A 14116-nucleotide genomic window follows, 5' to 3' on the forward strand; every position below is an offset into this window, starting at 1 on the left:
ATAGACAAGTCCACATTATGAGGTGCAAACAAATGGGCCTATCTGTGACCCGACCTACAGCAGTTTTACATTGGTATCACTATTGACATAGTGGAGTTCCTCGTAATTTACAATGGCATGAGACTAGAATTGGGCCAAGAAAGAGGGAGCCACATACCCTTCTCAGAAAAAGAAAGTGCAGGAAGACTGACGTGCTTTTTGAGGAACATTATCCTGATTCTGATTGTGTCCGTGTGAGAATTAGCTTATGCTGCTGAAAAAGGGCCACAGAAGAGAACACCGAGAAAGTAATACCAGAGAAAGTAATAACAAAAATCCCTTTCTGGGATTATCCTTCTCTAATGTATGTACCTGAAAGTGCCTTATCAAGCACGAGGAAGGGATTAAGACCTCTTTCCATCTGAAAAATGCTTCTTTAATTTTCAATTAAACACACACAAAATTACGCAGAGGTGATCTGACACTAAAAGAAAAACAATTAAGTCCCAGTTCAGTCTTCTACACTCTTAATCGTATTCTTAAACAAGACTAAATTGAACATAACTGTACTGAAGTTCAGCATGTATATTGGCATATCAAATTTCAAGCCAATAGCTCTTTTCGTTAAAGTACATGAGATAAAAGGTAATATACTCTCCGTAAGAGCTCCCTTGAGGTTAAAAGAATCAATAAATTAACTGTTCCCATATGTTTGGCTCCTTTTGGCAAAATTCAGTAACCACTTTTTTGGCAGGCAATAACATTTGGTAGTTATAGTATAACTTGGAATAAAAGGAAACTGGAAAGAGCTTGGAAATTAATAGATGAAATGGCACTTAAATCCTGGTATGGTTAGCTGAATGCCATTAAAAGAAAAAAAATCCTTACAAAGCCAACTATATGGGTCTGCTCTATCATAAGCAATGAACTCACCAAGACAGAAAAGCTTTATCATATCAAAACCTCAAACACTTAGGATGGGACACCAAAGCAAATGCATCTTTATAATATCATGCATGTATGTGATTTTAAAAGGCAAGGGTGTGTACATTAATATTACTACTCCAAAATGTCAAAATTGCGTAACAATTAAGTGTTATTTTTTAAAGCCTGGATATATTGTTAAACCATATTTTGTGCTTCAGAACACTGGCGTGAATTAAGTTTAAATCAGTGGACCTACTCTGTATTTGCACCCATGTAACAGAGAAAAAAAATCTGACCAAAGGAAAAAAAGCTTTAAGCAATAATTTAAAAACATTGAATTATCAAAGCATGTTATATACCTCTGCTCATTTTAAGAATATTTACTATAATCTATTTAAAAAAAACAAAAAAACGGACAATGAAGAAAAAAAACTTGTTGGCCCTACTCATCTGAGCAAGACAAGCTGGATTTGGTCCACAGGGTCATATTTAAAAGCAACCAATATGAGATCACAATGTGCATTTTGATTTATTTTACTTTTTAAAATTATTTACAGTTAGATATTTTATATTCACTCCTTTTATTCTAATATTCCAATATCTACCAAAACTACAGATTAGTTAGTGTCATGATATTTGGAGAGAAGGGAAAATATCAAGTTTTTCATGTTGTGTTTCTCTAGTCAACCGCATCATATGCAAATTTCACAGGATGACTGGTGTAGCAAATCTTTTTCATGTCTTAGTTATGTTATTGCAATGTTAATAATTCATATGCACTAATGCAATTAGGAGCACATACAGGTAAATGTAATTCTAATTTGTGCAGGTCCAGCGATTATAGGCATCTGGAATGTTTTTCCAATGGAAAACTTTTGTTCTCATTCTCAGATGCACATCCTATTCAGCCATTTGGGATTTTACTAAATAATCTTCTCATTAACTGGATTCATCTTCTGACATTTTATTTTAAATAAGGCAATTTTTATGAAGACTTGACACTGAAATCAGAGACTTCATTACCCTACAGAACATATTTGCAGTTCAAAGTATTTAAGGGGGTTAAACAAAATGCAAACATTTAATGCAACATTAAGCATGTGAAATAAAAACTTGATTGCCTAAAGAAAGCATGCTATGCTGTTACCCTGGTGACAGGTTAAAAAAGGATTGTGAGCTGAATGGCTGTATGATATGAAATTAAAATGTTTCACATTGAACAATCCAAAATGAATTGGGAAAGGTTAGAGCAGGAGAGAGAGAAATCAATTCTCCAATGGCAATGGTGAATGGAAGAGAAGTATGAATAGGATTTGCCAGTGGGGTGCAACAGCTGCCAAATATCCTGCAGCCAAAGAATTACAATAATACTGATGAAGTGTGCAAGAGCTTTTGGAATCATTGCAGGGAACAGAGAAATACTCCTACAATAACGAGGCTATTCTATATCCCATCCCACTCCTGCAGCAGAATAAAAGAAAAAAGGAAAATGTTTAAAATTGCAATATTCCATAATAAATCTAGAAATACATTATCTATCCCTTATTCAATATTTTCTACTTAACTATAGTTTTTGTGAGCCATAAATTAAGTGTGTTACAAAATGGAAAATTAGCATACATATATGTAAAAGATTGCAGAACTTAAAGGACAATACTGAATGAGACATTTTGTCTTCCCACTTTTGCAGCATTTATTTTGTTGCTAATATTTAAACTGCAATAGCATCCAAAATATGCTAGGCACTATACAAACATACGGGAGGACACAGTCCATGCCCCGAAGAGCTTACAATCTAAGGGCCTGATCATGCTAACACTTATGATCTTATCTTTATTCATGTGAGTAGTCCCAGTGAAGGGGCTTCAATGTTAATTCTATGTCTTTTTATATATATTTTACATATTAAGTGTGTTTGTGCATGCACATGCTTATTATAAAAACCCCATAATTTTAAATGGTATTGAATTAGGTGAGAGGAAGGGATTGTTGTGCTCAGGGAGGAGAGTAGATAAAGGGAGAAGGAAACCAAGGGGAACGGAGCAGGAAGAGGAAAGTGAGAAGCACAGTAATGGAGAGGGGTAAAGGTTGAGCAGGTGAAGAGCTGCAGTACTAGGAAAGGGTAGGATTAAGGTGGACCAGCAACCAATGGTAATACAATACAAAACTGTATTCATTCAGAGTTAAGTAACTGGTAATCTCAAAAATCTGTGAAGGCTTTTACAGCTGCTGCTGTTATTCCCCCATGTGCTGTGGAGGACAACAAGAAATGACCCCAATGCCTCAGGAGGGTCCCCCGGTCTGATGGGAGGCAGGAAGGCTTTAGTTTTATCCCCTGCATCCTCAGCTGCAGTGGTGTCTGCTGCTTTAGGCCTATATTGAGAGGAGATACTCAATCAGGTTCAGGCCTTTATATTACACTGCTCTACAGCCAAAATGCTTCTGAAATAAATGTAGTCAAACTTTACTAATTCTGGGTCACTGAGAATGAAAATGATGCTTACAATTGTTGATTGGCTCTAGTTTTCAAGATATGCTACTGGGTCAGTATATACGACCCTTGACTTGGGAATGGCGGAGGATAAGTGAGTTATAAAGGGAAGGGATCTCAATTTAAACCAGAAATGACTAAAATACATCTTTGACTGGATCTATGAATAAATCTATGACTGGGTTTGGACAGTACTTGCTTTTTAGGCAAAACAATGAATGATGCAATCTGAAGCTGGTATTGCGTCATACATGATATGAATTGCATCATGTTATTCCTAGAAGTCATGGATGATGCAATCATAACGAAGCTTACATCACTCTGCTGAACAAATTGCCCTATTTCAGCTCTAGAAATCATACAGTGTCGTGCTCTCTTATTTGTCAGTGTTTGATTTTGCAAAGGGACACATTTCTGTTTAGCCAAAGTGAGCAGAGATGCCTCGTACTTGTGTGAACAGTGCAGATAACTTCTGCTATGTTTGTGGTGAAGTGACTTTTGCATCACAAAAGCGCAGTATAACCACTATGGTTAAGCAAGCCTATCACCTTTATTTTGGCTGCAAAATTGGAGATCAGGACAAGAGGTGGGCCCCACACATATGCTGCAACACTTGTGCAACAAATCTTCGCCAGTGGTTGAACCGGAAAAGGAAATCTATGCCTTTTGCAGTGCCAATGATTTGGAGAGAGCCAACAGATCATACCAGCAATTGTTACTTCTGCATGGTGCCTCCAGTTGGGAAAGGTGTGTCAAAGAAGAAAAAGTGGACTGTGCATTATCCAAACATTCCATCAGCTATACGCCCAGTACCCCACGAAGAAGGACTGCCGGTTCCTGATGCACCAGAATCATTCTCACTTGAGTCAGACGAGGAAGAGGAAGAGGATGAAACTTCTGGTCCTGAACCATCAATGTCACAGGACCCACATTTTCTCCCATCCTCCTCCTCTGAACCACACTTCATAACACAAGGTGAACTGAATGACTTTGTCAGGGATTTGGAACTACCCAAGAGTAAGGCAGAGCTGTTGGGCTCCAGACTACAGCAGTGAAATCTCCTGGCAGGTGATGTTAGGCTTTCCATGTTCCGTGACCGTCAAAAGGATCTTGTCCCATTCTTCTTCATGGAAGGTGATCTTGTAGCCTGCAACAACATCGATGGTGTGATGGCAGCCCTCAACATCGTTCACGATCCAGATGGGTGGAGACTGTTCATTGATTCATCGAAGACAAGTCTTAAAGCTGTTTTACTGCATAATGGCAATGTTTTGCCATCAATTCCAGTTGGTCATGCAGTCCATATGAAGGAAACCTAGGACAACATGAAACAACTTTTGAGGTGCATAAACTATGACCAACATCAGTGGCAGCTTTGTGGCGATTTGAAGGTTGTTGCTCTCTTGCTTGGTCTGCAGACTGGATACACAAAGTACTGCTGTTTTCTCTGCGAATGGGATAGTCGTGCAAGAGATTCCCACTACATCAAGAAAGATTGGCCACTCCGACAGTCATTGGAGCCTGGGAGGAAAAGTGTTCAGCATCCACCACTTGTTGAATCAAGGAAGATTTTGTTACCACCCTTACACATCAAGCTGGGTCTGATGAAGAACTTTGTCAAGGCCATTGACAAAACACAAGCAGCTTTCAAGTACCTCCGTGGAAAATTTCCAAGGTTAAGTGAAGCTAAGATAAAGGAAGGTGTCTTTGTTGGTCCTCAGATTCGTGAACTTCTTTGAGATGATGCATTTGACCATGCACTGCGTGGCAAGGAAAAGACGGCATGGAAAGCCTTCCAGTTAGTGGCAATAAATTTTCTCGGAAACAACAAGGCAGACAACTACAGGTTGTTGGTGGAAAACCTCCTCAAGGCATACAAAAGCCTTGGTTGCAACATGTCACTAAAGATACATTTTTTGCACTCTCATCTAGATTTTTTTCCACCGAACTGCGGAGCAGTGAGCGACGAGCATGGCGAGCAATTTCACCAGGATATTGCAACAATGGAGAAATGCTATCAAGGCAAATGGAGCCCATCAATGCTTGCAGACTATTGCTGGACAGTAACAAGAGATGCTCCATTTAATGAATACAAGAGACAAGCCAAGAAGCGCCGAGTAGACACTGAATAGGACTAAACTATGTACAGAATAGTTTTTTGCCTTTTGTTTCATAATAAATTTTATTTATATAACCCTTTTGCTGATTTCTAAAGTGTTACATAAACAGGACAGGTAAAATATTATCATGTAAAGCAACCATAAACACATGAAAAGACCTAGGTTTACAATTTATGATTAAAACTCTACTATCTACACAATATACATAGACATAAAATGTAAAAACTTAAATATCTTAGAAACAGTAGCCAATCAGTTGTTTTAATTGTCATATTTGAATTCAGCACATCAAAATACATAATAAATAGCACATTTTATCTCTGAAGCAGACGACTTCTCAAAAATTGTAGACCAGTGTTATTTATTGTAGGTAATTCCAAAGATTGCATGAGTGAGTGCCCACAGTACTATTCTCCCACCCTACAAATTTCATAACCAACCATCACCACAATAGGCTCCCAAACGTAAGAGACCAACTGGCTCTGGGAACTTATCTTCACAGAGGTAATGCTCTCCTTTCAAACAGTATGTACTCTGCATCCCCCTACTATTGACTTAGTCCCAATAAATTATTATTACGTCTCTCAAGATATTTACTTTCCATGAAAACTATGTCATGATACCCACTTTAAGATGTTCTCTTGCAACATTTATATTTTATTTAGTTCTAGTTAGGCTTTAGTAGCTAAAAATCTATTTAATATATCTGCATCTAAGTGTGTGTATATATTTTCTTTTTATCATAAGTAAGTTGAACAACAAATGCCAGATTTTAAAAATAGCTAGATAATTATATAGGTGAGCTGGTTTAACTTTCTTTAGGGAAGGGCAACAAAAATGGAAAAGGTTTAGGAAAAAATAATTTATTAGGACAGGTCAAAAGTACTCAACAAGTACTGCTTAAAAAGTCAAAGGGAAAATATAAGTATATCCAAGTACATGCAAGGATATTACAAAGAGAAGGGGGGAAAAGATTCTCAGTGACTTAGTAGTCCACGGGGAAAGAAAAAGAAATAATGGAATAATCATCTGAAGCTTTAATGATTCCATAAATACATCAAGGGGTTCTGGTGGCATCATAATAAATCATTAAAGCAACGCTTGAGTTGTTGATGAGGAGATCAGGACCCAGACTGAGCCAGTGTTATTTTCATGAGCTAAGAATGACTACATATTTCAGAAGTGGTGGAATGAAGTAAAGCCACAAGTGGGTTGTACTTACTCATCCTTAGCAAATGAAAATAAAGTGTTTTATCTTTATTTCACACCAGAGGGGTATCTGTAGAGTAATCTGAAGTATAAATGTTTAGCTGTATTTACAATAACTGCTCATGTTATTACTGCAGCTCTATAAAAATAGCATATTGCTGATACTATTTACTGATGATTGAGACTGTGCCACAAATGAGAACACAACCTCCTTGCAAGAGGCCTGCATAGATCACTCTACTAAATTTAAGTTTATTTTTAGATCACTACATTTTTTTATTTTTGAATGTCACGAGCCAGATGCTGGCTCCTGCTTTGGACCCTTTGTGCTTCTCCACTGGGGCAAAGGGGCCAGAAAGCTTCTTCAAGTGGACAACCAAGCTGCGTATTCACCCAGCGTAAGAGAATCCTTGGCTGGCACAGAGCGGACTCTATGCCACACCCTCCCAGACCCATCAACATGCTGGTTGGGAGCAAGCATGACTGAAAGGTGCTGCACTCCATTGATCCCTGAACAGTTAAATGGCTGCTCCAAACTACACAGAGGATAGGGGAAATCAAGCAACTCATTTGTGGCTCACCGTTCCCACAGCTTACTGGATGTAGGTGAGGTTTTATTCCAAAATGTTTAGTTTGTTGTTGGATACAAATCTACAATAACTCACAAAAAAGACTTATACAAATGATTCTGTTTTCTTAGTTCATCCATTTCATTTTGAATACAGCATCGTGGCCTTAGTAAGGTCATATGAGTCAGTTGTTTCAGGAATTTAATGAGAATCAACTGATTGACAGTCTTTTCGACCAACAGTACTGTATAATCAGCTGTTACTGATAGAAACAAAATGCTTTTATTTTAATATTTGAACACATTATCTTAACAACAGATACATTTCTTTGGAGACAAATATTTTTAATACAGGTATAACTACATATTACAGCTATACAAATCTACGTGGAGTTATATAAAATGATTATTTTACACAATAATTTGCAATTATGCAGTGTCTTCCATCAGAGGATCTCAAAATACTTTACAAACCTTAATGAATATATCCTCACAATACTCCTGGATTATAAGAAAATATTAATCTCATTGACTGATAATGAGGCAAAATGCAGTTAAGTAATTTGCCCAAGATCACACAAGAAGACCTAGAAATATAATCTAGATATCCTGGTTCTAGTCTTCTGCCTCAGCCACAAGACCAAAGAAAACCTCTAGTTTTTTTCCAAGCAGGATAATAATATTTTTAATGCATTACCATTCTTTTTACATGCAGTATCAGGTAATATGGACATGTAGTCTCACTGGTTTTTTTCCAAGTCATAAATGATGAAAGGGTAAAACTCATATAAAAATTAGGAAAATATGCTTAGCAGCCAACATAAGCAACACATAGGAAGTGCTGTTGGCAATTGGGTTTAGAAGTATAAACATTACATTAGTAGACCCATGAGATAGCATGATGTAGCCACACCTGGAGACTCTCTCCTATTCCCTTCCCAAGCCACTAATGAAAACAAGACTGAAGCCAAAACGTGAAGATTCAGCTATACAACATGAGTTTGGTCTCAGAGGCTCAACTACATCAAACAGGCATAAAATAAGCTGGATTCACTTTAGCCAAATATGTTTCCACTTGAAACAAGATCGAATTCTGTCAAGAAGGCCTCAAAATTTTACTAGATGCTGTAAATCTGTTCAGCAGCTGTGGGTGGCACCAGTTTCACAATAAACTGGCCTACTGAATAAACAGGGACAGTTCTATGTAAAATAAGCGAAAGCTGAACAATGAAACAATCATCAATCATTCACAGCTGCTTCCTGTAGGAAATATGTGCTCCTATTATCTGAATATCACAGTTAAATAATCACACTAGTAACTGACCCTCCCGGTACAAAGCATTTCATTAGCTAATTAGCTTGGAAAAAATCTGTTCCAGTTTCCCAAGAAAACCATTGAAAGAATAACCAGTTTGGTTTAAAAACAAGGACAATTTAGGAAGTGTTATACCATATAAAGAAAAATATCTGCTCTTCTATCACTATTTTACATATCTCCAGCAGTCATTGTAATTAATTGCTGGTAAAGTTATCCAAAAGGACTGGTGGCGGGGTTGTGCGTGGACACTCATGCAAACAGTAGAAAGCTCACCTGCGTACGCTCCAAACATGTTACAATCCCATTCATGGGAGCTGGTCATTTTGATACAGCTAAAACATTTACTATAGCGTATAGTTTGTCAACCTGTATTATTCGTACGTCACACAGATTGTTCTAACAAAGCACCCCGTCTATTTGAGAATTACTGCAACAAGCTGTGTGTTTGATCCTAATGAAAATATAACTCAACTTGCCAGCACAATGGAATTTGGCCAGCTCCCTGTAATTAGTGTTTCACACAATCATGCAAGGGATTTGGGTTCAATTGCAGAATCTAGTTTTTCCACTCATCAAGCTGGCAAGGGCTAGGAACAAATACTTTTGGCTGTGTAGTGGAATCACTTCATGATTACCCTCCAGCCAAAAGAAAGTGTAGCAGTGATGTCTTCTGAAAGGAGTTCCATCCAGCCATCACTTGCTAGAATGCAGATAACTGTAGTGTAATCACCATGAGGTTGGATTGGATAAACTGTAGAAAAACATGGGGAATCCTTGGAGTTGAGTCAGTTGTGTAAATGACATATACAGCTCTTGGGGGGGGGCGGGGGGGGGAGAAGGGGAGGCGTATGCAGTTTGCAACTCAGGTCCAGCAGAAAATGACTTCTGATTAGCAGCTGTACCTGGTTTACAGGATATAATACATGTAAAAAATACCACTTTTAAATTTCATTCCTCACACATCCATTCATTCCTCAAAACTTTCTTTCAGTATGTACAAAAATAAACAGTCAACAGAACTGGAATTCCAAAGAGGATCACAGTGATCTGGAATAGTTTTCCAAAATTTTATGAGAAAGTGATACGTTAATTTTAAAACGTGCAGTTTAGCTGTTCTGTTTCCATCACCCAGCCTGGATCTAAAAACAAATGCAGACTTCAAACATCCATTTCACCCATAATGAACTACATGCCTTGTTGAAGACCACCAAACAGATAACATTTTTGGTCTGCTGCCAATAACGAAGGTCCTTATTCTGCTCTTCTTCGTTATTTACACACTTCCAACAGTTTGCAACAGTTCTCCTATACAGAGCAAGATGTGCTTTATTTGCCCACAATGCTACTCCCTTATTATTCCCCTGGGACACAAAGTACCTCCTGAGGAGACAGGACTGACTGGATAAGACGAGGGCAGATTATGGTACACCACTTAAAAGGGATGCAGTAGTTTGGTGCTACAGTGTCCCTTAACTCTCCGCCAGGATGGCATAACACCCCACATCTCCAAAAGAAGGGCTGTGCCTAAATAGCACAAGGTAGCCCTCCCCGGTTACATTTGCTGAGAGGGGCATACCAGACACTGAGGTTATTTTTAAGTTGTTTTTTTTACGCAGTATGACCAAGTCTTGCATATTTCCTTTCCATTATTTTTTAATCAGAATAACAAACGTGTTAAACTGGTACAGGTATATTTTGCAATAGACTTGAACCAAAAGTAATAAAGCTGTTAGAATGAAATTCTAATGCAAAATACGGTGGGTACTGGGAAGAAACAGTGAGGCTAAAAGTACATCAAAAAGTCAAGCTAAGGGCTTAAACCTTTAGTTTGCTAAGGGTGAAACCAGAGATTTGCTTAATCTGGAAAAAAAACAAAAGAAAAATGCACAAGCACTATAAAGAATACTATATACAATATATATTTATCTGTACAGATTTTTCCTTTAAAAGGCTTCATCTTTCAAAAATCATTAGTAATTTTATTTTTATTTCTTTTGTGAATATGCATCAGCAAACCCTTTTACTTCATTTTGTTCTTACTTGGTCTCAGCAGGCAGTGCTACTACAGTAGAATCTCAGAGTTACGGACACCTCGGGAATGGAGGTTGTCCATAACTCTGAAATGTTTGTAACTCTGAACAAAGCACAGTTTGGGGTCCAGATCCAGCAGCTGACCCTCCAGACCAGGCTTCAGCAGCAGCTGAGCTCCCTACTCAGCCCCGGCATGAATTTGCCAGCTTGTACTCCTCCTGGCAGGGGTGTGTGTAAAAACGGTGCGCCCCTTCCTGACCGCGGGGGAGGGTGTGTGTGTGAGAAAGTGGTGCAGACCCCAGCACTGCGCCTGCTCCGCTGGCTGGCTCCGGCTGCCTTGGGCTGGCAGTCCTGGCATCTTGCTGTAAATGGCTGTCCCGCACATGAGGGTCAGGGGGGGCTGGGGTGGGAGACAGGCAGCCCCCGATGTGCCTACCTTTAAGATGCAATACAGGCACAGCATAGTATTTGCTTTTTTTCCCCTCTCTCTCTCTCTGCTTCTGCCTGATTAGTTACTTCTGGTTTCACTTGGTGTCCGGTTGACCGGTCAGTTCGTAACTCTGGTGTTCATATCTTTGAGGTTCTACTGTATTGTTACAAAGTGGATAAGCCTCAAAACGTATGTGGACATTGACTGTGAAGCTGTTCACCAATAAGTAAATACTGGCCTCTGAACCACTACTTTGTGAAAACTGAAGGGGGAAGCTACAAGAAATTCATTCGGACTCTATTCACTGGGCATAGTCAGACAGGATCAACTGTCGGACACTAAGCTGAAAGTCCAGAAAATCCACAATACTGCCTCACCGACAGCAAAGAGGCTAATCCTTACCTCATAATGACAATACATCTCCACCTTTCAAGATGTGGCTCTAAACTCTGCCTTCTTAAACTAATGCATCAAGTCAGTGGTACATGGGGTCCATACACAGTAACATTCAACATTAGCTGAGAAGGCTCAGGTAGGTCTCTAGGATTTGTTTCCTCATGCTGAGGAGATATGAAAGGGGGAGTTTGGTGTAGCAAAACTCTAAGGAAAAAGTAACAATTAAGCTCTGGGTGTGCTCTTGTTGGCTTGCCACTACACAAGACCATTGAGAGAATACCAGGCTAGCTTGCTCCCGTAACATTTGGTTTACAAATTTGACTTTCGGGTAGAAATTGTTTGAACTTGTTTTTTCTTTTAAACCGTGGTTTAAAACTAACATTCACAGAACATATTTTCTTTAGGAATAAAATGTTAAAGATTTTGTAACCCTTGAACTTTTCTTTTTCCCTTGCCTGCACGTACAAATTGAGAAATTTCTCACCTGACAATTTTCTATGAACAGCTTCTCCCCCCATTCATTACTCATGAGCTACCTAATGCCCCCCACCTGTAGAATTTGGAGGCAGTCCAATGCTGTTGCTGGAGGCTCCAGGACTAAGCTCCGCCCTTCAGCTCAGGCCAGCAGAAAAGATTTCTATAGCTGCATAAATGCTCCAGCAACCTATTACTAGCATTAAGACAACTTGAAATAAAGTATTAAAATTAAACTCAAGACACTATCATTATGTCTACACAGCCCGGGGAAGTGAGCCTCTCAGCCTGGTTAACAGACTTGGGCTAGCAGAGTTCATGCAGTGCTCTAAAAATAGTGGTGTAGGCAGCCCTTTGAAGTTGCAGCTCAAGCACCAACCCAGGCCACAACTTCAAAGGGCTCTCTACATGGCTATTTTTAGAGCACTAGCATGAGCCCCACTAGCCAAAGTCTGTCGACCAGGCAGGGAACTCACTTCTGCGACCTGTGTAGACGTAGTCTAAGTCTCCCTTTACAGAAAATTTTCATTTTAAATTCTGGTACTTTACCAGACTCCCAGAGTGGGTTGAATTTGGTGAGAAGCTGCTAAAGGAAATTATCAAGTAAGAAATTTCTCATTACTTTTGCAAATCTTCCTCAGATGAGGCTCACACATATTTCCCTTAGTGTCTCTGGTGACTGCTGTGAACAGTTTCCCAGAAGCCTAGCATGCCAACTGGTGCAGCACCCTCGAGGCCCTAAGGCTTTGGCATTTTGGACGGAATGAGATGAACAGGGTACAATCAGCATATGTAGTCCATATTCTTGAGCTATATCTTGAGAGCTCCAGGAATGCCCATTTACGCCACAACCTTCCAAAGATTAGAACAAAATGATGAGAGAACTGCTTCCCAGAAACTGTGGAAAGAGGAACTTACCTTGACCAGAAAGGTTTCTGGAGCTATAACAATAACCTTTTCCTCGTGACAAAGACAGTGTGGCTCTTGTATGGATATGGGAACTAATTTCCAAACTTGCCTTTCAGAGGTAATGGCGACTAGAATGACTAGTCACAGGCTTCTCTAATTTGTCCTTGTAATAAACTGGGCACCCAACACTCAAATGGAGTATTCAATGTGTCTGGCTACAAAATACTGCTATGGCTGGTACCCACATTTCTACAGTGCTTCGTTGCAGGACTCCAGTCAAACCTCCTGGAGAAACTCCAATGTAGGTGAGTTCACCAAAATTTTGGGATTATAATATTTGCACCACAATAGCATCTAGAGGTCAGGGTTCCAGTGTGCTGGGCATTGCATAAACAAAGAGGCTACCCTTGCCCCAAAGAGCTTTCTGTTTTCCCTCACACCAAAAAATGTAAATTTGACCAGATAAATGAATGAAATATCCTGTCTGAGTTCTGTCTGGACATCAAACTGTATCAGAGCCAGATGAAAAGAGGGAATCAATTGGGACTTTGAGAGCCACAGTTCATTTTATGATTCCCCTCCTTGTTTGAAGGGTGAAAGTGTTACTTGTCTCTACCACCAGCAGATTACTTAACTTTCCATGCTGGCCAGTGCAGAGTACAGTCAAAGCTTTGCCCCCTCCCACCCCCGCTCACTCAGAAAGGCTCATGTTTAAGCTCTTGGGCCTGAGACCAGTAAAAGCTGTGTACATCATGGCAGTAACAAGCGCAGTCTTCCAAAGAGTAAAAGAAATGAATTAGTCTTCTGGCACTGGTTACTACCATGACACAGAGTGACTAGCCCCTTATGGGGAGTTGGGGACAGCTATACCAGTGTCATAATTAATTAGCTGTTTCCACACCAGAGGGGTGAGACTAAGGAGGGTCAGGTGCCAGCTTAATGGACACCTAAGCCTAAGCACAGAGAGCTCAGTCAGGGATCTGGAACCTCAGGGGGTGAGTCGGCTCCTGTGGAAGGCCCTGAGTCAGGGTCTGCAGAAGGCCAGACACTCCAGGGGAACCAGTGTTCTACACAGGGCAGGGAATGATGCAAGGAACAGAGCCCAGCAGGGGCTGAGAATGGTACGCCAGGGGAACCAGCCTGGGCGTAAGTGCTCTATCCCAGAGCCAGAAAGCCTCTCACAGCGGATAAGCCAGAGAGATAAGCCACATCTCCAGCACAGATCGCTATGTGGAGAGTGGAGACGACCCACCTTGGGGAAGGA

The 14116-nt window shown here is 39.9% G+C and overlaps 1 protein-coding gene across 5 annotated transcripts in view; it reads right to left on the reverse strand.

The window, feature by feature from the left end:
- Nucleotides 1–14116, reverse strand: part of PCCA (propionyl-CoA carboxylase subunit alpha) — a 421040-nt gene that overhangs the window by 150119 nt on the left and 256805 nt on the right. The gene's annotated exons all lie outside the window — the stretch shown is intronic.

The sequence above is a fragment of the Emys orbicularis genome, chromosome 1, assembly GCF_028017835.1.
Source record: "Emys orbicularis isolate rEmyOrb1 chromosome 1, rEmyOrb1.hap1, whole genome shotgun sequence".
NCBI lineage: Eukaryota > Metazoa > Chordata > Testudines > Emydidae > Emys > Emys orbicularis.